Raw genomic sequence first — 24,142 nt, forward strand, 5'->3', positions numbered from 1 at the left:
TATTGTGGGGAATACATCTCAATTGTACTCACTCTCCTGTACACTAGTGTACACATCTGTACAGACTGCAATGTAGAAAGCAGGACATAGGCAGGGGCATGTATCTCACACATGTTAGGTATCTGTATGTGCATGACATAGGTGTATTCAATACTGAATGCCACAGTGTGTGTATGTAGGGCAGACTGGTCCCTGGGGTGAGGATGTATGTTACCATACTGAACTGATAAGACCCCTCCCCCATCCAGGCAATGCATTCTACTATCTGTGTTGATGTCCCCGATCTTAGGCCATACTGACTACCTGTACATGTGTATTCTCTGTGGCGCATCATGTAGGTGCACAGTACTCTAATGATGGTTTTTGCATAGGCAGGGGTCCTCACCTCACCAGTAGCAACTGTGTGCGAGTGTGTGTTACTGTGTCGGTGAATCCGTGAGTGTGTTGGTGTGTTACAGTGTCACTGAATACATGTGTGCCAATACCTGAGTGTGTGGGTGCAGTTGTGTGTTAGCATCCTGTCATGGGAACGTGTATTACTGATTCCCAATGAGGCATTACACTTCCCACTGGCCTCTACCCTTGTAATCAACTAGACCACTCTCTTACCTCACCACTCCATGTAACTGTAGCTGTGATGTCATCCTTTATAGATGTCACGTCTGTGGCCACAGTAGCTTAATACACAGCTATCATGCTCTTGGATTGGTAGACGTGTTTGTAATGTGAGACATTCTCACTGGTATGTGGCAGCTACACGGTGCATGCTGGTATACTCATACTTACCTGTGAGTAGTCTACATTGACATATGGGACACTAACTGCAGACACTGACATCCACCGGCATGTGCAATTAGACCTGAAGGAGGACAGCAGAACATCATGACTATCATGCAGTTACTGTTGTTACACAAGACACATACTGTTAACAGTACAAAATGCATTGTACACCTGTTGTACATGGTATATCTGCTGCCTGTCAACACTACTCAACAATAGTAAACTAAACCTATCTTCCTAGTCTGTTCACCCTGTGCATCAGACAATATGAGCATGTCCCTGCACCAATGGTGTGGATGTCAGGGATGTGGCACAGGCATCATCATATTCACAGGGTGATAATGTTTGCCAGAGGCCTAGGCTGCACCATTGGATGACATCATGTGTGTGGGTTAGGGCCTTTGATCTATTTGGGCATATGAGGATGTTATCCATTTGTGTGTTGCAGTGCCCTACATATGTTTCCAGTGTGTGCATGCATGTATGCACACAGTTCTGCCATGTGTCTGGCCTACATAGGGGTATTATTGACTGCTGCAGACTGTACAGGCGAGGTTTTACAGTTCATGGTGTCCGGCCATGGACATGTGACCTGTGCCTGCGAGGGGTTGCACGGGCACTACCAGGCAGAGGTGCAGATTGGGTACTGTCTGATGTCACTTGTCCACTGCAACCGTGTCCCTGTTGGGACCGTCCCGGGCCATGTGCACGTGGCCTGCTGTGGCATGGTGTGGACAGCACAGCACAAGATGCACTGCTGCTGCTACTGCCACTATGGGAGCGGACATGTGAGGTAGCTCGTACACGTAGACCTGAAACAGGTGATGTAGCAGGCCTACGTCTACGTGCCCAATGCCTCACTCCTACCAGATGTTCCAACATTGTCATGCCACGGTTAAGGACTCCAACCATGTCACCCAACCATCTATCCAAAGCTTCAGCAATCTGCTGTTGAGCATTTATCATTGCCTGGATGTTGTTGTCTAAAGAACAAACAGCAGCCCTCTATAGCCTCTGATCTTCTCAGTTGCACCATTCAGCATGTGCCTGTGCCTCTATTACAGCCTGAAACATGTGTCTGGTGACACCAGCTGTTGCACTCTGTCTTGCAGGAGCATGTTGGCCAGAAGTCCTCCTACAAGCATCACTGGTCACGTGCCTGTGTGGGGCACCACCAGTCATTTGGCTGACACCATGATGTGCAGGCACACCTTCCATAGCCCCCACACTTTCCTGTTCCAAGCTACCACATGCCAACTGTCCATCCTCTATGGCCACTGGTGATGGGGTATGTGCAGGCATGGGATCTGTGTGTGGGGAGGAGGGGGATATAGATGGAATGGCAACCAATGGCACAGTTTCAGCCCCTGACAACTCTGCCTGTGACTCAATCAAATGTTCATCATCACTGCTAGTGTCTGTGGGGACACTAACATCAGATGTACCACAGGAGGGCAATGCATCTACATAACCTGTGAGGGCAGACAAGAACTATACATTACAATCTATACAATAGACACACACACAGACACACACATGCATGTGATATGAAGGAAGGCATGCAACATGCATGTGATATGGCAGATGGCATGCATCGCAGACAATAATAGTGGTAGTTATCATACATCCCTGGGTTGCACACACAGCATGCATGTGTCATAGCAGACAGCATGCAAATTACACAATCATAGTAGTAGTTAGCATACATACCTGTGTTACACCATGTAGACCAGCACAGGTTAACAGTACACCTGCCTGATGTGTGGCATATGACCTTGACAATTACATGTATTATGACATGTGATCTGTTGACGTGTGCAATGACATGCATACATGTTTAACACAATGGTGTCCTGTCAAATATACAGTGGGGCAATGGTGTCCCAATGCAGTGTTGTCTGTCTGCCCTACAGATATACTGCACATTTAGCTGATGTGCATGGCCATTGCAGGGAATCATGAGGCATCTCTATTGCTATACAGTGTGAGTTACAGACAGAGTATATAGCCATGACTGTGTTCAGATACAGTACATATATACTGTGGAATGTGACCCACATCACTGAGGTGTATACACACTAAACCATGATGTGGAAGTTGTGACACTGGTCACTGATGGGTATACGGATGACACCCCTACACATCTGCAACCATATTGCTGCTGCCTGGCTACTATGGTCAGACATGGCGAACACATCGGTACACCATGTCCCACATGACATCTGTGTACCACACACACACACACACACACACACACACACACACACACACACACACACACACACACACACACACAGGGAGCAAGTATGACACTGATGTCCGACACCAGCAAGGGGAATGTACTGTATCTGTGGGCTGATGTGCATACTGTAGAGGTGACTGCTGTCATGTCGTGACACCCTGAAGATGTTCAACACATCTTATGTGGTGGATTAATGTTACACCTACACAAGATGTGCACAGGCCTGTAGGATATCTAATGCTCCACATCTACAATATGACCATTATACAAAGGCCACAGTTGGACCATGTGTAGCCATTGTACGACAAGGTGTACACACAAGCACATCACGTCTACTGTGTGTGTTGTTCCATGTCTCTGTACATCCTTCATGGCCATGTGTGTACATGTGTTGGCCAAATTATTGTGACAGGCATCTATTTCACATGTCTGTTTTGTCCCACATGACATATATGCTCCACTGACGACAGGGTTATGCAGACAAAGGGTGGGATGTGGGATATGTTTTCAGGTTAGGTAGGCAGTGTTGCAACCAGGCCACTAGATGTCATGAACATGTCAAGATAGCACATCACATTGTGTGACATTCATAGCAGGGCTATGATCCACACCAGTGAATCCTGTGGGCTGGCCATACTCCAGCCCACTGTTTAGTACTGTTTGTATTCACCACATGTGTAGTTCTGATCTGTAGTACATGTCCCTACAGTGAACAGCACCTCCACCATTGTATGCACAGCTGTCCACACATCTGGCAATGACAGTTTCTGAGGATTCATGTTGGTGAGATGATTCACATAGTTTGCAAGTGTTGCACATGGGTAGTCATTGTGATGCATTGCAGGTCCGACCTGTATATTGTGACAGGACCATACATTATGTGTACATATTGTAAATGGCCACATTGCAGATAGATTTGTGCATTAGGATTCCTGATAAATAATAACAGTCTCAGCTGCAACAGGCTGCTGTCACAGTGGAATGCCAGAGGTACCTAAATAGGAGTAACACAGCAGTATGAGCATAATCCACGCCTGTATAATGGCTACAGGGTACAATGTGCATAACACATACACCAGTACATTAGACTATACTATGGTGTATGCACATGTGTGCATACACAGAGTAGCATACTATAGTATGCGGCATGTGTGTATACATGCCTTGCATATGATGTTACATTACATATTGTACAGTGACACATGCAACTATATGGAATATAGTTGTTATAGGTGCAGTACTGACTTACCAGGCAACTCCAGGCTCAGTGGTTGAGAGAGACCTACCTCCACAATATCGGCTAAGGCTTGTGGATGTGGTTCTGCAGGTGTCCCCAGGTTGGCCAGTAGCTCATCGGTACGTGTGAGTGGGGGCTGGGTTGGTGATCTACCACCTGTTGCACCTTGTTCCCTGGTGATTGCATTTGCACGTTGTTTCACCCATCTAATGAGGTCTGTACAGTGTCTGCACACCTGCTGGTATGTGCGGTTGTGGCCACCAACATCATTAACCCTCCTGCGAAGTTCCATCCACCGGGCATCCTGCTGGTGTGCATCCTGTGGCACATGGCTGAACAGGATATTATGATTGTCGAGTAGGTATCAGATGAGGGCCTCATCCTCTAAGTGGGTAAAAGGGGGTAGCCTTGCACGTGGCATACCTGGAAGACATAATGATGGAGACAGGTCACAGTAACTCACAGAGACATACAGAGCTACATGTGTATCGCATTTATTAAGTTTAAATAGCTGTATTTGCAAACCTACATGACACTAATGTGTTTGTGTCACACACATGTGACCTCAATGTTGAGTGGATATTATCACCATATATGTGTGTGTGTCACCTGATTACATTGCTCATACTCCATGTGGATGCTGTCTTGATGTGGGCATGTCTGTTTGCCTGTACTGGTGTTCCTACCTATCAGCACATGGCTGGATGTGTCCACATTAATGCAGTCGACCTTGATGCTATGTATATGTCACATATAAGGACTTACACTGCCTTAACAGACATGACCTATGACCCTGCAGACTTGCTCACATAAGGTTTTACATGTATGTGTTCTGCCATATACATCTACATGGCACTGTACAGCAATTCAACATCGTGCCATGTATCACCTGTGTTGCACATGTGATATACATGGTACACTGAATAGCCAGATTGTATTTGCATGGATGGATATTAACTATAGCATGTACAGTCAAAGTCAACTAGTGGGCTATATGCCATGGGCCATGTATGAACCTAGGATGAAAGGTTACCTGGCAGTAGCCGACAGGTGGGTCTGTGGGGATAGGTGGAGTAGTGCCACATTACTGATCCACAGGGTTAATGATACATTTACCATGCGGTCATCACACCATGTCTGAGAGGGGAGCGATGTACAGCTTTGACGGACAGGAATGCGTAGTATGGCAGGACTATGTAAAGTGTATGGGACAAGGATCTGTCCAGCATGTGGAAGGTGGATATCCATGAAGTATGTGTTTGAGATCAGGATGAGTACATGTAGCATGTCCAACATCACTGGGTTGGACATTGATTTATTCAGGGTATGCATCATGCTACATAGTGGAGATGGGGAATGGGAAGGCTTGTGTAGGCCATCTGCACATAGCCAATACCCCTTAAAGGAAATATGTGATCTGATATGGGTCACTTGAGTGTTGTGTATGGCTGACAATGATCTCTAAATTCATGGATGGAACCCTGTTATTATTAGGGTTGCCACATATGACTACCTGACAGGTGTGGTGATGTAGCTATCACAGGAAAGACAACTGCCCAGCTGCATCCCTTACACACAAGTGACCATTATGTTGACCGCTGCCTAGGTGGAAGTTCATGGGTACAGGGTTATTAACATAGGGGTGATAATGCAATATGTAGCTGTCAGATTGTGGCCATATGTCACACACACCTCACCCACAAAGCCCCTTCTATATGCTGTGCACAACACTCCTGCATCAGCTATTGCTTCTAGGTCACAGTCATTCGCGTAATTCAATAGACAGATGTCTTCTGTTTCTCTGTGAGGTATGAACTACAATGAGGGGGAATAAAATTCATTAATCCTGACATACTGTAGCTGACACTGGTGTGATGAGCATGTATTATTCAGACACCTTCTGTAGTGTTGGTTCTGCCAGCAGTCCCGTTGCAAAACACTCCTGTGACATAGGAATGTACATCTAGTATACCGAGTGTAGCTGGTACACAGTATGGGTGATGATGTCCTATGACCTGGCAAGGTTATGATATGCAGTGTGACATCAACCTTACTGTCATCTACATCTATACTACTGACATCAATTATTTGATCAAGGTTCATAGCCTTCCAGACCAGACTCAGCAGGGTAGTAGTGCAGTACTTCCCATTATCAGTGGTATCTCCCCCTTTGTGGGTTGTGATACCTGTTGGTGTGCACCATTCAGTGTGTACACAACCTGACATGGAGCTATGTTTTACATGATGTGTACGTGGAGAGCAACTTGTTTTGCCATATGTGTATGATACAACCTGTGATGTGGACAGGTCCCATGCAGCCTGAGTGCAGCTTGTACCTGCATAGTTGTGGGTACAGGCGCCCTGTGGTGTACATGGATATATGCGTGTGTACCTGTTGGGGGGGTGCATGTGTTTATGTTATCCAAGACCCTATCTGGATTGCTTATTCATGCTCAGCACTTGTTCAGAACTTGTAAGCACTACCTAAGCTAATAATTACTATAGCACTCAATCTCCCTCATTACCTAGAGATAAATAGGTTTTGTACATACTTTTCTCACTTGCTTAGAGTAAAATAGCTCTTGTACTCACTTCCCTCACTTATCTAGGTGAATGTAGTTCTATATTCAGGCACGTCCAACAGTCAACTGCCAGTGTTCTCACCTGTCTATCTGATGAATCTGGACATCTTGAGGCAATGTACACATTGCCTCATGTACACAGACAAGCCTCTCCGCCTACCACCCAACACTACAACCTGTGAGAGTTGCACTCATCTAGCTAAACTGGTGGTAAAGCTCTCTCCAACCAAGCCTGACACTGACAGTCATGTGGAGAAGGTAAACATTCGCACCACACCACACTCATCACATAGTGTCACTGAATCTACCCCACCATTAACTGGGAAAACTACTCGTGTGCCAACACATTAGCTCTACGCTTTCAGGAATTCATAAACACCAATGCCCTGAATCAACATATCCACACAACCACCACGGGCAACAATATCCTAGACCTAGGCAACATGAGTGACCGGTGCTCCACACGTGAAGTCAACTTCTCGTTGGTCCGATCCGAACATGAGCTGAACACCATTGATATCCACATCCTGCCCCCACCCCCCATTAAGGGAACCACAGTATAATATGTCTACAAAGCCAACTACATGCTTCTTAAGACAGACATAATGAATGTCATGACACCCATGCAGATGGACAATACTGTTACAACTGCTGAATCCTACACAAATGCAATCTATAAGCACTTACACAAGTGCAGGGCTTGTGCTATCCCAAACAGAACCAAGATGCTATACTCCTAATTAAGGAAACCAATCTAATTATTTATTTATTTTATTTTATTTTACATTTGTTGACAGGGCTAGTCTAACTGGATACATGTCCATTTTCAGTAGTGGCCCGGGGAGAAAAGCTCCAAGACATACAAAATACAATAAAGAAGGAAATAACAGTAAAGATACATACAAAATACAATATAGAAAGTAGTAGTAGTTAGTACAAATAAATTTTAGTTAGAACAAAGAAAAATTTTTTTTTTCTGGTGGTCCCCTGCCATAAACAAACTGTACTACAGGAGGAAGACACTTTTGCAAATGAGAGTCCAATCCCACGCATGGTGGAGCACCCTGGACAGCCTCAGTAAGAAGGTGAGATCCCTTATAAGATCCTCCAAAGTTAGCTAAGAAAACTAAACCACCACTAATTACAACAACAACCACAAAGCATTCTATTGCTATGTCACATATCTCGATGTCAACAACCAGATCTGCTCTGAGTTACAGCACAAAGGCATGAACATTACAGAACCAACTGATATTGGCAACATCCTGGCAGATAGGTTCAGTGTTACTTTTCCCCCCTCCCTCTCAAAGCTACACACTCTAAAGCCAATATCACAGCATCCATGGAACTGGACAACATCCCAGGCTGCGTTTTACACAAACTTCAGAATGTACTGGCTCCCCACCTATGCACCATGTTCAATAATAGCTTCACATCAGGCATAGTGCCCCCTGAATGGCATACAGCAACAGTTATCCCACTCCACAAAGGTGGCGCCACAGCAGACCACAGGACCTATTTCCCTATACGCCTAACTAGCCTGGTCTGCAAGGCTATGGTGCACATCATGGATCTCAGTCACAGAGACATTGGGTACCTCCAAACCTTTGACCCCTCCCAGTATGAAATTGTTAAGGGCAGACCATGCCTCCTAAACCTGGTGGACTTCTTAGAGACAGTTACCAAGGCATTAGATGAGGGTAAGGAAGTCCACACAGCCTACCTAGATCTCTCATAGGCTTTCAACACCATTACTCCTTCTGGTATTATCAACATGCCCATCTGCCTGAACATTAACCCCTACGTCATGTGATGGTTTGCAAAGTGGCTCACGGACAGAACCCACACAGTGAGAGTTGCATACCCTAGGTCCGACTGTATACCAGTTACAATTGGTGCCGCCCAGGGCTCAGTCCTATGACCCCTCATGTTTGGTATGTACTTCTCTGATGTACAGACAAGCACAGGAGGGCTTTAGCTGAAAAGGTTTGCAGATGACTGCAAACTAGGGGACATAATTGTTTCCCCAGCTGTTGCAGGCACCCTCTGGAAGGGTCGCACTGAGACAGATAACTGGTGTCAATATCATGGCGTCAAGCTGAATGCCTAAAAGTGCATAGTCATCCCCTTTAGATATAACTAATTACCCATGGACTACCACATAGGTGCTAGTCCCCTACATATAGAAAAGGTAATAAGGGATCTGGGAACCCCAGTAGATAGCAATCTCTCTTTCGATACCCATAATGACAAGGTGGTTAGAATATCCTTCTACATGGCCCCCCTAATCTCTAATAGGTTCATATCCAGATCAATGGAGGCCATTGTGACTCTCTATTCATGACTTATTAGACCCATTAAAGGATACAACACCCCATTTGGGATATACCTTGCAAGACAACTGCAACAGCTTGGAAGGCCACAACAGTACCACACCAAGAGGATTACTGATCTCAAACAGATGACCTATGCAGACCAACCTAAGAAACTCAAGCTGTACTCCGTTGCATATCGCATACTCACAGATGATCTCTGCTTGACATACAAGGCCCATGTCCAACTCTGTATTGCTGGATATGCTCCACCTAAACAGATGCCCCTGAGAGCCACATGCTCTAGGGATATACACCTATCCACAACAATGACTAGGACGTGCTGGATGGATAGATTCCTAACCCGGACACTCCCCATGCTTTGGAACATGATTCCAATGTACATCAGGCAGGGCCCATCACTAGCACTCTTCAAGGAAAACCTTGATGTGTGGATGGGAGACAGACATGTACACCAGGGATCACTGCAGTGGCTCTGCTAGACAGAGGCACAGGGAACTTATGGCTCTGCTGTTCAGAGGCACAGGGAACCAACCTATGGGGGTGGCGAAAGCCACCACACTCTAGCTAGGCTTATAAATACCCTTGGTAAGACAGCCTAGTACCTACCTTTGCACATATTACATGTCTTATGTGCATGGATAGTTAACTAGCTCTTGCATTTTACTTTGCTATCATGCTGATAAACTGTCGGATGACTAAAAGACATATGTATCCTGTTATTGTGTATTGTAAATACCAATAGACATAACTAATGTTTGCCTAACATAACAGTAATGCTATATAGCTTGTAATACATATCTGCCTACAATACTGTACATTACACAGTTATTGGCACAATATCCCACAATGCAAATCATAATTGCACAGTGGCCCAACCTTTGACATGTTATTCTCAGTAATACACCCATACATATGGCTACAGTTACAATATATCAACATATACTATCCCCTGTTATAGCACATACTTGTTGGAACAGCCCTGCCACTGACAGCGGCTGGTGAGGAGTATTTCTGTTCAAAGCCCTTATATAGCATCCCTTGTGGTGTATGCGGTGTTTGCCTTGTGACCTACAGCAGTACACACAAATACTACAAGCGTTACTATGCTCAACAATACAGAAAGGTACTAAATACACAGACATAATGACTGTTCTACATACCTTATTAGTAACCTGAAGTGTTGTTAACTGTTGATTCAATCCTTTTCAGTTTGTGTTTCAATGTTCTTTGTAACGTTCTGCTGGTATATACGGATGGTTTGAATGTGTGATAACCCATCCTTTTCTAGTTACATATCGGTAACATGTGGTATCCTGTCCACCAATTGGTGTTCCAAAGTAGTTAATTAGATGCACATCAGTTGTGCAGCTACTCCATTAGCCGATACCATGGCAACAGTGGTGTATAACTGAGTACTCCTTTTGGACGTTGTCCGTTTGCCTTACTTTCTAGGAAAACAGCCTGGATGTGTTGTTTGTGATATATTTCTACAGCTATATGGAGACACACAGAGATATATTAGCTTCATGACTCCCATGGATTGTGTGTAATGGCTAGATGCTTTTGTTCTGCATGTGAGTACAGCTGTTATATTTCAGAACATTGCTACTTATGCAGGGTTTGTTTGTACCTGATACTTCTGCAGATGTTTAAGTCTCACAAGGATGTTTGGGCAGCTCAAGGCTGTATGGCTATGCATGAACTGTTATGTGGTTTACAGTGTAATCACCAGACATCCTTGATTTGGTGTACAAGTGTAGCATACTGTGCTGTTACTCAGTAATTGCTAACACATCCCGGTGTACACACAACCCTCTGAAATGTGATTAGTGCAAACAAAACCTGTAACATCAGTAGCTGTTCCATTGTATAACAGCAGCTAGTTCACATAGGGCCATGTTAGTGTGTCTCTGACAAGGTATGTTAAGGCTTCTGCAGATGTCGTACAGTGAGTGAATGATTTGTGATGTTATTACAGTTTGTATTGTAATATGTTTGGGTGTGGGGGTGATGTTGGTGTATGTGCACAGCAGATGCAGGTGTGTAGGAACTGCTTTTATACATAATCGATATGTGCATGAGGGTTCCTTCCCTATTTGAACACCTATCCTTTTGTGGACTAATACAATGGTAATTGCAGGCTGATTCATTAAGGCACTGTTATGTGGTTCCTGTATAGCATGCAGGTGATGTTAGTCCTTGAATCCCTTTGGTAATACATCTGAATGTAATAAAGTGTACATGAAAGCTGTGTATTTCTGTCATAGGTATTTGCAGTCATCTTAGTTGTGTTGGTGACTGACCCTCTTTGGCTAGGGTTGCCACCTTTTCATATGGCCATAGTGGGACATTTTCGGGATATACATCAGAATTTACAGGCCGACACAAATCCACGCTCAGTACAAGGGACAGAACTTTCCTTTCTTGCCTAAATATAAGCTTATTCTTGTAGCAGTTTAGTTGCTTATCCTGTTTCTTGTAACATGTAGGTATTTTAGATACAGAAATAACTATTGTATGCAACTATTACAGTACATATGAGACATAATTATGTCCTACAATACCAGGACATTTGCCACGTTTAATATATTTGGTCAGGACACAACTGCCCAAAGAGGGACTGTCCCTCGCAAAGTGGGACAGGTGGTAACACTATCACTGGCTCATGTCCATAGCACATATTTGTAATAGTGTATAGGCATATACTCTCCATATCCTGTGTTCATAAAGGTTGGTTGTGGTGGAATGTGTGATTGCTATGGTCCATGTTATACACATATATGAACACTTCAACCGCTGCATACGGGACACCTATGGAATCCCAAAACCACAGAGTTCTGACGCACACAGTACCGGGCCCAGACTCCCATACCCCACATTACTGACAGTGACAGTAACTCACGAAAGTAACATGAACATGGAACACACACGCGCACACACAGACACACTGCTACCCACCACATCCAAACAAACCATCCTACACTATGGATGAGCAGGTGGCCAAGCCCCCCTATACCCCCCATGTAGGTGTCTGCTCCCCCCACACCCCCCTAATTTAATATTCTACCTCCTAGATCGTGCAGATGCACAAAGCTAACCCACACCCATACATTACAGTCCCCCAAGAACACACACCACACCCAGAACACACACTTACACACACTACAGCCCTAAGAAACACATTTACACACAGCAACCTACCTGAACCGCAATACCAGAAGCACTGACTAACTGTCCCTTAACATCGTGATTTTACACCTTACGCATCTGATGTTTTGGTACTGTGTTCTTTCAGAGCTTAAGCCTCGGGATTACACGCATCGGTATGTAAAGCAGTCGGTATGTGGTAGGTATCCCATTTATATATACCTCCATGGTTACGTAGATGTTGTTAACCTATCTATATATCTACATATACATGTATATCCCCATATATCGACATATATCTCACTCTCTCCCTCTCTCTCTCTCTCTCTCTATATATATATATATATATATATATATATATATATATATATATATATATATATATATATATATATATATATATATATATATATTATATATATATATATATATATATATATATATATATATAGCATACACCTTTATATGGGTACATGCTTATATTTGTCCATATTCAGCATATTCTCTATTTTGTGTTTTATTTTGTGTCCTATTTCCTGCCATTGGTACATCTCAGGTAGCCTTGGTGTATACTATTTTGATGATTATTATGTGTGTGGCATGCATGTTCTAATCCTTTGATGATTATGCCCACCTCTCAGAGCAGGCACTGGTAGTGCAAGGGGTGATTAGCAGCACATTTCAGGGTTGTTGGTTCGGTGATTTTATTGTTCTGTGGAGGGAACTGCCTATATATGCATGCTGTCTGTAAAGAATTTATCATATACACATGTGTAACATGGTATATGATGTATGTCCAATATCTTCCCATTGACATTCTGACTACATACCCCATTATTTGAATATAAAACCCCCCACTACTTACTCCAGGAATCCTTGCAGAGTGGGGGGGAACCACAGGCTATAACCCGGAAACAGTGCATTGGCTCTGCTCCACAGAGCGAATTTAGTTAGTTCATGGGGGGGGTGACAACAGCTGACAGTTTTGCCTATATGAGTGGTTGGCGGCAGTGTAGCATGTATACCTCTGTATTGTATCTACATACCATTACATATACAATATGGACACATGCTGAATTTACATTTACTGTTCAGGTATTGACTTACCTTGGCTGAATGGCGGTTGTAGTATAGGATAGGCCTGGGCTGTAGATGTAGGATGCACACCCACCTATACCATTACATGACAATTTACAGGTGTGTGTATGTGTCAATGTTGTGTGGTGTGTGTATTATTATTGCAAGTGGAGTGCAGTGTCAGAAGAGCCTACACTGTCAGTGTGTGTGCTATATGTTCCCTCTTTTTGCCAAGGCATGGGCATGGGCATACGTCTCCGATCTGCCTACTGGGGCTAACACAAGGTGTTCATAGTCACTAGTCCCTCTCTGTGCTGTGTGGGTTGGCAATGGTGGTGGGTGGGAGGGCCTTCACCATTCTGTCCCTGCCCTGCAGCTGTTTCCACAATCACATATGGTGTAGCATGCTTTATACTATGAAGATGTGAGGTACACATGCCTGGAGAGTACTGCAAGGCTCCAGATATGTCCAGCAAACAGGAACCATGATTCTTCAGCATCCCAAACACGCGCTCTATGATGATTCTGGTTTCTGCGTGTGCCTCATTATGGCGTTCTTGTGTGACTGTGTGTGCATTTCTGATGGGAATCATCATCCATGGTTCCAGTGCATAGTCAGCATCCCCCAGCAGGTGGCCATATGGGATGTCCCCCCTGGCAAATACCTGATATAGCTGTGAGGCATCCCAGATGTGGGAGTCGTGATAGCTTCCAGGGCTGCCAGCACACACATCCATGATAATGCCCTTGGCATTGCACACGACCTGACAGTTGATGGAGGGGAATCCCTTGTGGTTTATGTAGTGCCTACCCTGCTCACCGGGTGGTGACTTGATGTGTATGTGCGTGCAGTCTATTGCACCCAGTACCTCTGGTTAGTCTGCCACATGGTGGAAGAGACGCATATTGCTGACCAACTCCTCCTGCGTTCAGAGGAAGTATATGTGCTCATTGGCATGTGGTAACATGGCATCCAGGAAGTGGTAGAGTACCCTGGATGCTGATGCCTGTGAGATCCCCATGATATCCCCAGTTGGCCTTTGAAAGGTACCTGTGGCTAGTATTCTCAAGCTTACACATACCTTTGTGTCCACTGGGATGGGTTCCCCTCTGTTACTTCTGTCTCTGAGGCATGGCCGGCACAGCTCAACAAGTTGCTGTATGATGTCCCTGTCTACCCTGTAATGCTCTACTATCTCCAGACCATGTAGCCCCTGGTAGGTTACCCTGGGTCTGAACACTCTTCTCCTCCTCCGGTGCCTGAGATGGTTGTCAGCATCACCCTCCACACCACGGTCAGTTTTCAACACATGCTGGTGAATCAAAGCTATGGTTGCCCCTAACTTGTACATATTAAAAGTTCCTTGTCTGTATACACCAATGGTGCAGAGTGTCTGGGAATATACAAGTGTGTGTGTGGGGCTTTCACACCTTATACTATTGTGCAATGGATGATGCTGGTATAATTGGGTGTGTTTGTGCTATTCCAGCTGCAGGGTATCTTAATTATTGGTTTTACTTATGCTTGGCTGCCATGATTCATCTATTGCCCTTTACTTCAATTTTCAACCGATTCCCCTCCCATTGTCAGGCATGCATCCAGCTGACAGCTTTCTTATTTTGTACTTTCACAACCCGGCATTGTATTGGGAAATGTGTTATGTAGCTGATCTACTGCAAGTTTGCTTTGTTCTGCTGTGACAGTTCTCTTTTCTTTGCTGTATGGTACCTCCTCTTTCCTGTTCTGCAGGTTGCTGCTAGCAGCCTTGTTAGCTGTTGTCTATGGCCCACTGTGAGTTCCTATGTCTTAATTACTCATTTGTACTCCAATTACCTTGCTGCAGCATTTCCTTATTGTCTTCCTGTATCCTTTCTGTTTCAGCTGTGGTGCACGCCGCGCACAGCCGTTCACCGGGTTTCATGCGCATTTTCATCCACGTTCACATGAACTTTCGGTTACCTTGTGTGCTCTCAGCTAAGCAAAGCTATGGCTACTTCCACACCCCTATCCTGTGGCTTTGCTTAGCAACAAGCAACACAGATTAGCAATGATCCAATGTGCTTATAGCTACGGTGGCGCACCCCTCTCTTGATGTCATGTTTACCTCCAGGCCACTCCTTGGTGTTGTACCGCTACACCATGTGGTACATCCTTACGCTGGCAGGGTGTTTGGACATGATTCAGTATTACTTGACTCATTTGCATGGCATTGACTGCTAATTCCTAGTTACCGCACAGAATACTGTCACAGACCCTTAGCAACCCTTGCGCCATGGCTGTGATGTAGCATGCGCCATTGACTATTATAGGGATATTATGAATTGTGTTACATTGCAGTATTATGACATCTAAATATATTTTCCTTGTGATCCTGTTTGCACACAGATGCATTGCGGTTTTACTTTGCGTTAGTGTGGCCATGACATTTAATGTTATTTTTTTATATGTTGTGCATGTTTTTATGCCATTGGCTATATATTTAGCCATTGGCATATATTAACATTATAATACGTAAGTTTGGTCCGCTTTCATGGCTCCGATTTTATGTTTGACAAATTGTAAACCGTTTTTTTAGTTTACATTTCTACATGCTTACGCTACGTCTACACCACTTCATGAATCGCTATATACCTTCATTTGCATGCTACACTGCTGCGCATGGGGTAATCAGCATACATGAACTGAGAGCTGTGCTGCTCTGGTGTATGCTGGTAGTGCATGAGGAAACAGCTCGTATCTGAATCGCTCGGTGGCCATATTTGGCGCTAGATCGCCGCCGCTACTCCAGCGCCTGGCGCAAGCTTCATGAATCCCGGGGATAGTCTGGGCCACTGCAGCTTCTGCTTCTTAACATAAGTTTTATACTTCTCCAGTGATATCCAAGTGCAATGCAAAAATGACAGTCTGCAATAGTGAAAGACCTCTAAAACCTTGCCTATGGTATGTACATATAAATGGCCATATGTTAACTACTCAATCTAAGTTCATAAGGACATTTTTCAGGTTATCTGACAGGATAGTTAGGTATAAAATGCACTTAAGAATATTACTATCCCTTCATGGATTTAAATACACTTCAGTGTTGAATTTGATGCCACCAATTTGATTCAGACAATAGTATTTCTGCTGTTGAATATGTCAGTTAAAAATCCTTCTGAAATATGTTTGACTGTTTCACTTCTGATATAGTGTTAACTCAGTAAAACTATATTAGCAACTATTATTGAATTTAATATACCAAGAACAATTGAAATTGAGTGTAATGCAAAAGGTCAGACTGTGACAGTGAAGGGGTAATATCCCTACATTTGGCACCTATGTAGAAATAATCCAATTGACAATTCTCCATATAGAGTTTATAAAACAATTTCAATACGTATTGCATGCCAGGTATAAAGTGACCTTAATATTGTAATTTTACCTTAAAGGATTTCAGTGTAGCTCATTTCTGACTTTGTATCCCAACACTGGGGGGGGGGGGGGTGCATAACATGGAATTAGTGCCATGCAATGCTATAACAGAAAATTTCCTTTCATGGATAAATATATATGATTTCTTTAAAATCCTGCTGTGATGACATTTCAGTTAAGATACATTATGGGCTAATGTTTCATTCTGTATCCAGAACAGGACTCATATATCCCAAATGAAACTGACTATAGTGCACCTTGCCAGATTGTGACAGTAAAATCAATGTTTGTGTCTATGTCTAAAATGTAGAATTTGAAACCCTGTGATAATTCTTATTACAGAGACATTCTTGGAAATGCTGATATAAAATGCACCTAAGCCAGCAATTCTACCCTCAGGCATTTACATTTAACTCAGTGCTACATGTGACTCTACCTTTTAAACTGCTTGAAGCCATGGAATTTGAGACATTAAATTTTACAAGTGAAAGAAATATTGTTTTCTGAAGAAATATCTGTGATTTTACTATTGATATAATGACACCTCAGTAAGTATATTTTCTGGACTATTACTTCATAACCAAACCTCTGCAGACATTATGCACAACTGGAAACTGAGTATAATGCAAATAGTTAGAATATAACTGTGAAGTCCTAGAAAACTTCTGTATATAGAACCTTTGTATAACAGGCCATGTCTCAGTCTCTCTTAAAATGTCACTAAAAACGTTAATGCAAAAAAAAATATATATATGAGATAGCTAAATGTAATTAATTAGACTTTTATTGTAGATTTTGAGCTTTCATCTGAGTGCAGAGTAATGCATCAGTCACAAAATAGATGCTTTGGCTGGTAAAGTGCACATATATGCGCTCACACAGACATATATGCGTGTGTGTGAGTGTGTGTGTGTGTGTGTGTGTGTGTGTGTGTGTGTGTGTGTGTGTGTGTGTGTGTGTGTATACAATTCTTACCACTAATACAATGACAACTCAAAGACGATACATTCCAAAAGATAACTTCATACCCAGTTTAAGAAAAATATGTCATCCAAGTGAGTCAAGAGTATAATACGCTATGTCAGATAGTGATGTTGGAGTATTACCCTTCAACAGTCATGGATGCAGTGTACATTTAACTATAATTTTACACTTAAGGATTTTGATGCAGGTGAATTCTAATGTTTTGTCTACATCATACTAACATTCTTAACACATTTGTTTAAGTCATGGCTTATCTACAGTGATGGAAATATGAACTTGTTTGATAAAAAATATATGATTTTTCACTGCTGTGGTAATAGCAGCTTAGCACAAAGTGTATTATGGACATGTGCAGCATTCTGCATTTGCAACAAAGGTCATGTACCTATGCTTCCTTTGGGAGTCCATTTTCTGTACAATAATCCATTGCTGCAGTTTGTGGACTCCCACTGCCTGTAAGAATCAGGAACCCCTCTCAACTCCTGTAAGGAGGGAACTGAAAGTTGTGCCTTTATCAATTATTTCTTTGTGATACTCCACATCTCTCTTGCAAATAGCATTCAAGAATATTTTAAAAATTGTGGCTCCAGTTCAGGGCAGCTGTTCTAAATAACTTTTTCATTCAAGCAACACCATCCAAGGGGAAACCCAGTTCTTTTTGTCAGCTATGGCTAATATTGGGTCTATATTAGAACATCGAAGTTTCAAAACTTTGAATGTTCTAATATCGACCCCTATTCAGCGAAAGCTGAAAATATCGAAGCTACAGAAAACCAAATTTTTTCCTAGGGAAAGAATTCAGTTGTCCGTTTCTGTTGCTTCAGTATTTTAAGCGCTGTGGTGGAAAGTTATGGGTTGGGTTCAGGTAAGTGTGTGACTGAGTGCAGGTTAGGTTAGTTAGGGTTAGGGTGCAGGTTAGGTATGTGTGCGATTGTGTGGACGTGAGGGTTAGGGAGGGTTAGGTGAGTTAGGGCGCGGGTTAGGTATGTGTGAGATTGTGTGGACGGGAGAGTTAGGGTGAGTTAGTTGAGTTAGGGTTAGGGCATGGGTCAGATAAGTGTGCGATTGTGTGGACAGGAGGGTTAGGGTGGGGCAGGTGAGTTAGGGTTTGGGCATGGGTGAGGTGAGTGTGCGATAGTGATGGACCTTAGGGTTAGGGTTTGGGTTAAGGTAAGTGGATAGTTAGTGGTGTATGTATAGTTTAGTGTAGGGTTAGGTGTAACATTTTAGGTGTATGTGTGTAGATTGCTGTTTGTTTGGTGTGCTTGTGTTATGTGTATGTGTTTTGAAACAGAGAAGTTTTTCCCTAGGACAAAATTCGCTGTTCTGTATGTTCGATGTTTTCAGCTTTCGCTGAATAGGGGTCGATAATAGAACATTCTAAGTTTTGAAACTTCGATGTTCTAATATAGACCCTAAGATTCAGGTTCACAATTACTACCCACCTCTTCCCATCAATCTCTATATCATCAGCTTTGGTTGGAAGTATGGGTACTGAGTGCCCCCCACACACAAACACTAGCGTTCCCACATCTTTGTCTCCATAACTGGTTGTAACTGCATCAACACAAGGTACTATAATGTAAAAATAATTTCTTATTACTATAGCTTGCTGGACTGTAATTAAACACTGTCACCTGTTTCATCCATTGCCATATTCAGAATCCAATTGAACACTGTCTAGTGGTAGTAAAAATTATCCCCATCCAATAGCCCAAATGGGAGTGAACTTCCCAGACAACTACTGCTTCTTTTTAACTACTACAAGTTAATAATGGGAATTCCTGCTGCTATGTTTTTCTTCACAATGGTTTCTTTCTCTTCTACCAACATATGGAAAATAGCCTTGTATAAACTTCATATAATATCTCAGTTTCTTCAGGAATGTCTTTCTCTGCTTTTCAGTAATAAGGGTAGACCACACCTGAACATCCTCCAGCTTGGAAAGCTCTGGTGATGTCTTACCATACCTGCTGCATGTTCAAGATAAGACACTTCTGCTACTCCTACACCACAATGGTGCCACTTCCGTTGCCTTCTTCATGTGACTCAACCCCCCCACCTTTTCAGTATGGATATTTTGTACTGTACATGCTCCATTTTTTCCATTAAAAATATCCAGCTCTGTGACGTGACAAGTTCTAGCACCTGTAATAGTATAGACTGCCTCTATGGATTCCCCTATACCATGTGAAGTGCTAGACACAGCCTTTTTGTGTCATTGTATCCCACTGTCTAGACACAGGTCAACCTTTCTACTCCATTTACAACCTATCAACCATATTCTTGTCTTTATTATTCATTTGTTTATTTATTTATTTGACATTTGTTTACTGGGATAGTCCAACTGGGTCAGAAAGAATCTGTTTTCAGCGGAGGCCAGGGGACAAGAACTTCAGTTACATACAGAGAATGTGCAAACTTTATACAGATAAACATAAACATTACAAGAGTTACAAGTAAGTAGATACATTGTTATGAGGCAGATGGCAACTAGACATTTATATTAGGCAGAAAACACAATATTACAAGAATACAAGCAAATAGTACAGAGTGATGAAGTACAGATGGAGAGGTAGTGAAAGAATAACAAAGTGCGGAATACTTTATCTCTTATTATGGGTTCACAACATTTCAAAAGTAGTCATTTGACATGCACTCACACACTTGTTCAAATAGGTATTTAATCCTGCAATCAATTCACAGTTACTACCTTTTACTTTTCTCATAGGTTTTTTTAAAAGTCTTCCTATAAGATTTGGTTAGTTTATAGCATTCACACAGAGCATGCTTTATTTTTAAATAACAGAAACAATCAGTTTCTTTCATTTTGTTAACAGCATGCATGAACTTATTCATGGGCAGACTAGTTAAATACTCACCCATTGCACTTTACAAACCCTTTCAAATGCACTGATAAAACTGACAAAATCAATCCTATCTCTAGACAGAGGAAACAATTTAGTACTAACCCTAAGTCAAAGTCAAAGTAAACTTTATTGTCACTTAGATCTCCACATAGTACAGCTAAACAAAATTATGTTGCTTTGTTCCCAGTGCCAGAAGCATGCATACATAAAATTCTATTTAATTAGTGACAGAGTCATAGCATTCATAGTCCATCCTAATGATAGGGCTCTGTTCATAATCTCAGCTTACGTCCCACAGCAGGGTTGTGATAGTGAGTAAAAGAGTGCATTCAGACAGCAGTTGCAGGACCAATTAGATAAAGCAGGACAACATGAATTGTTGTTAATAATGGGTGACTTGAATGCTCATATCAGGGCAGACAGAACAGGATATGTAGACTGCCTGGGTCCACATGGGTGGGACAACAGGAAAAAAGATATAGAGGTCATTCTAGACTTCTGTATGGGGAATGGTTTGGTGGTGGCCAACACATGGTTCAGCAAGAGAGACAATCACAAGATCACACACAAGAGTGGCCAACATGCAACTCGGGTAGATTTCCTTCTAGTGAGGAATGGGCATGGGGGGGAAATCAGTGACTGCAAAGTCCTCCCCAGTGAAACAATCAGCCCACAGCATAAACTACTGGTTGTGATAATAAGGTACAGACAGTGGTCAGAGAATGCTGTAAGAACAACTAAGACCAGGCTTAATACCTGGAAGTTGACAGGAGAGAAGGTTAAACAGTTCAAGGAATTACTCAGGGATCTAGCTTCTCAAGAAGAAGAGGAAATAGGTGGAGTTGAAGAAGAATGACAGCACCTCAAAACAACTTGTGTGAGGACTACAGAACAGATATGTGGCCGAGTCAGGTATGGAAATAAGGTACATAAGGAAATCTGGTGGTGGAATTCAAAAGTCACAAAGTCATCAAAAGAAAGAAGTAGCGCAGGGAGAAGTGAAAGATAGAAAAGACAGATTAGGCTAGGAAGGAATACTGGTTGGCTCACAACAAAGATGAAAAAAGAGTCACAATAGCAAAGAACAAGACATTAGAGGGAGCCTGGACCAAAAACAAACAACTCCTGTGACTCACAAAGCAAAAGGCAAACTTGTAAACCAGGCAATATTAAACAAAACAGTCTCTCGAAAGAACAAGGAAACACAAAGTTTATAAACAGCACAGTAAGCGCTTTCACAATTAATAGAACAATGCTTCTTCAGACCAAAAAAAACAAGTGCATGAATCACTTAAATATAAAAACCACTCCCTATCAATTAAACAATCGACTAATGAAACAAATAATATATAAAGAACTTAAAAAATAACTTGCCTTCAGCCCTTGCCATCCATTGAGACTCAATGAAAATCTTGTCTCATAGAAATGAATTCATAGTTCTATAAAAGTGGCTTTGCTCAAATATTTTAAGGCAAGCACTAAAACCAATAAATAAAAATACAAACATATACAAATTCATTTCAAAATATAATATAATGTAAAAATACACTAATGTGATAGCGGTCGCATCTTAAGAGCAGGTTTCAAGGAAACAGCATCATTCAAACCTGGCAATTTATAGGCTTGTAATTCAAGTATCCAATTCTCCCAACTTAATTTCTAAAACAAAAAATCTGAATGTATGACATTGCCCAAGCTTCTGTACATGCATAGCAAGTGCTTTATTCTCATTGCCATGTCTAATGTCTCCAATAGATTTTTTGTTTTAGAAATTACTAAGCTGGGTGTTCAAGGTGGGAATGTAAGAAATAGCACTGAAGCCAGGGAACACAACTGGATACTTGAATTACAAGCCTATAAACTGCCAGGTTTGAATGATGCTGTTTCCTTGAAACCTACTCTTAAGATGCAACCATTATCACATTAGTGTATTTTTACATTATATTATATTTTGAAATGAATTTGTATATGTTTGTATTTTTATTTATTGGTTTTAGTGCTTGCCTTAAAATATTTGAGCGGAGCCATTTTTATAGAACTGTGAATTCATTTCTATGAGATAAGATTTTCATTGAGTCTCAATGGATGGCGAGGACTGAAGGCAAGTTATTTTTTAAGCTCTTTATATATTTTTTGTTTCGTTAGTCGATTGTTTAATTGATAGGGAGTGTTTTTTATATTTAAGTGATTCAGGCACTTGTTTTTTTGGTCTGAAGAAGCATTGTTTTATTAAATGTGAAAGCGCTTACTATGGTATTTATAAACTTTATGTTTCCTTGTTTTCATAGATTCAAGATTAGTACTAGGCCAACTGCCCTTGTGAGCCATTTTAAGCCTAGCCAATTATCCCTTGTTGTGGTAGTGGTGTGTGTGTGTGTGTCTGCCTCCTCCTCTCCTCTGCAGTCTTGCTGGTGAGAGGAGCTCAGCCTCCAGTTTGGCCTTTGCTGCTGCATCTGCATCTCTACTGTGTGTTTGTGAGGAGTGGGGTTGGGTTGTCTTTGTACAAAGTTATAACATAACATTGCCTCAAGATTCCCAGAGATTCAGCTGGAGGGAGAGGGGAGGAGATTGACAACTGATCTTTGGACATGCTAAGAATAATGTGGGAATTTAATTGATGAAAACAAGGGCCAGTGGGAGTGAGGGGTGTAGGTGCTTTTAATTTTTTAGTACTGACTTATATAATTGCTTTAGTGAGCAGTGCCAGGTATGAAACACTAGTACAGTACATAGTGATATAATGCAGCGCATCCTAGGAGGCGATTCAAGAAGGGAAATAACAAGGAAACATTCAAACAAACAAAATAACAACAAGCAACAAAACAACAAGCATATAGCTATCCTAGATTCAACGGAGCCTATCTATACAACATGCAAGAGCACACATTCAGTGTAAAAATCAGTATAATATACACAGGCACTATTTCCCCCTCCCAGAGCCAGACCCCAGCTCAGAAGAGCAGCAGAGTCCAGCCTCTTCTCACAAGAGCAGAGTGCAATAACTAAAATACTAAAAAAAAATAGCCCTGAGCCCAACCAGTGCTAACCACCTTGGACACCCTTGGACACTGGCTCTTAATCAGCAGTTCCCAACTTAGAAGGAAAGAAACCCTGTCCTGCACCCACAGTGCTTCCTACAATTAGCCCAGTTGTAAATAAAAACTGCCCAAAGCCAAGAAAGCAATCCAAAAGAATAGCAAATGATACCAACACTTTAATCAACAAGCAATAAATAATATTGAATACTTTTGAGAATGCTAGAGAATGTCTGGATTACACAAAGCAAACAAAGCTAGATCCAGCAGGGCCAGAACGAACCTATGCCACAGCAAACAAGGCACCAACCGGTGAAAGCAGTAGTTCAGATGCATGCTATAAGCCTATAAAATTCCCAACTCAGAATTCCAGGCTCAGAAGGGCAGAGTCCTCCCCCACTCCCACAAGCAGCGAACCCTCTCTTTGTAATAAAAAATAA

Source organism: Protopterus annectens, chromosome 10.part0, assembly GCF_019279795.1.
Source record: "Protopterus annectens isolate FY-2018-M chromosome 10.part0, PAN1.0, whole genome shotgun sequence".
Lineage (NCBI taxonomy): Eukaryota > Metazoa > Chordata > Ceratodontiformes > Protopteridae > Protopterus > Protopterus annectens.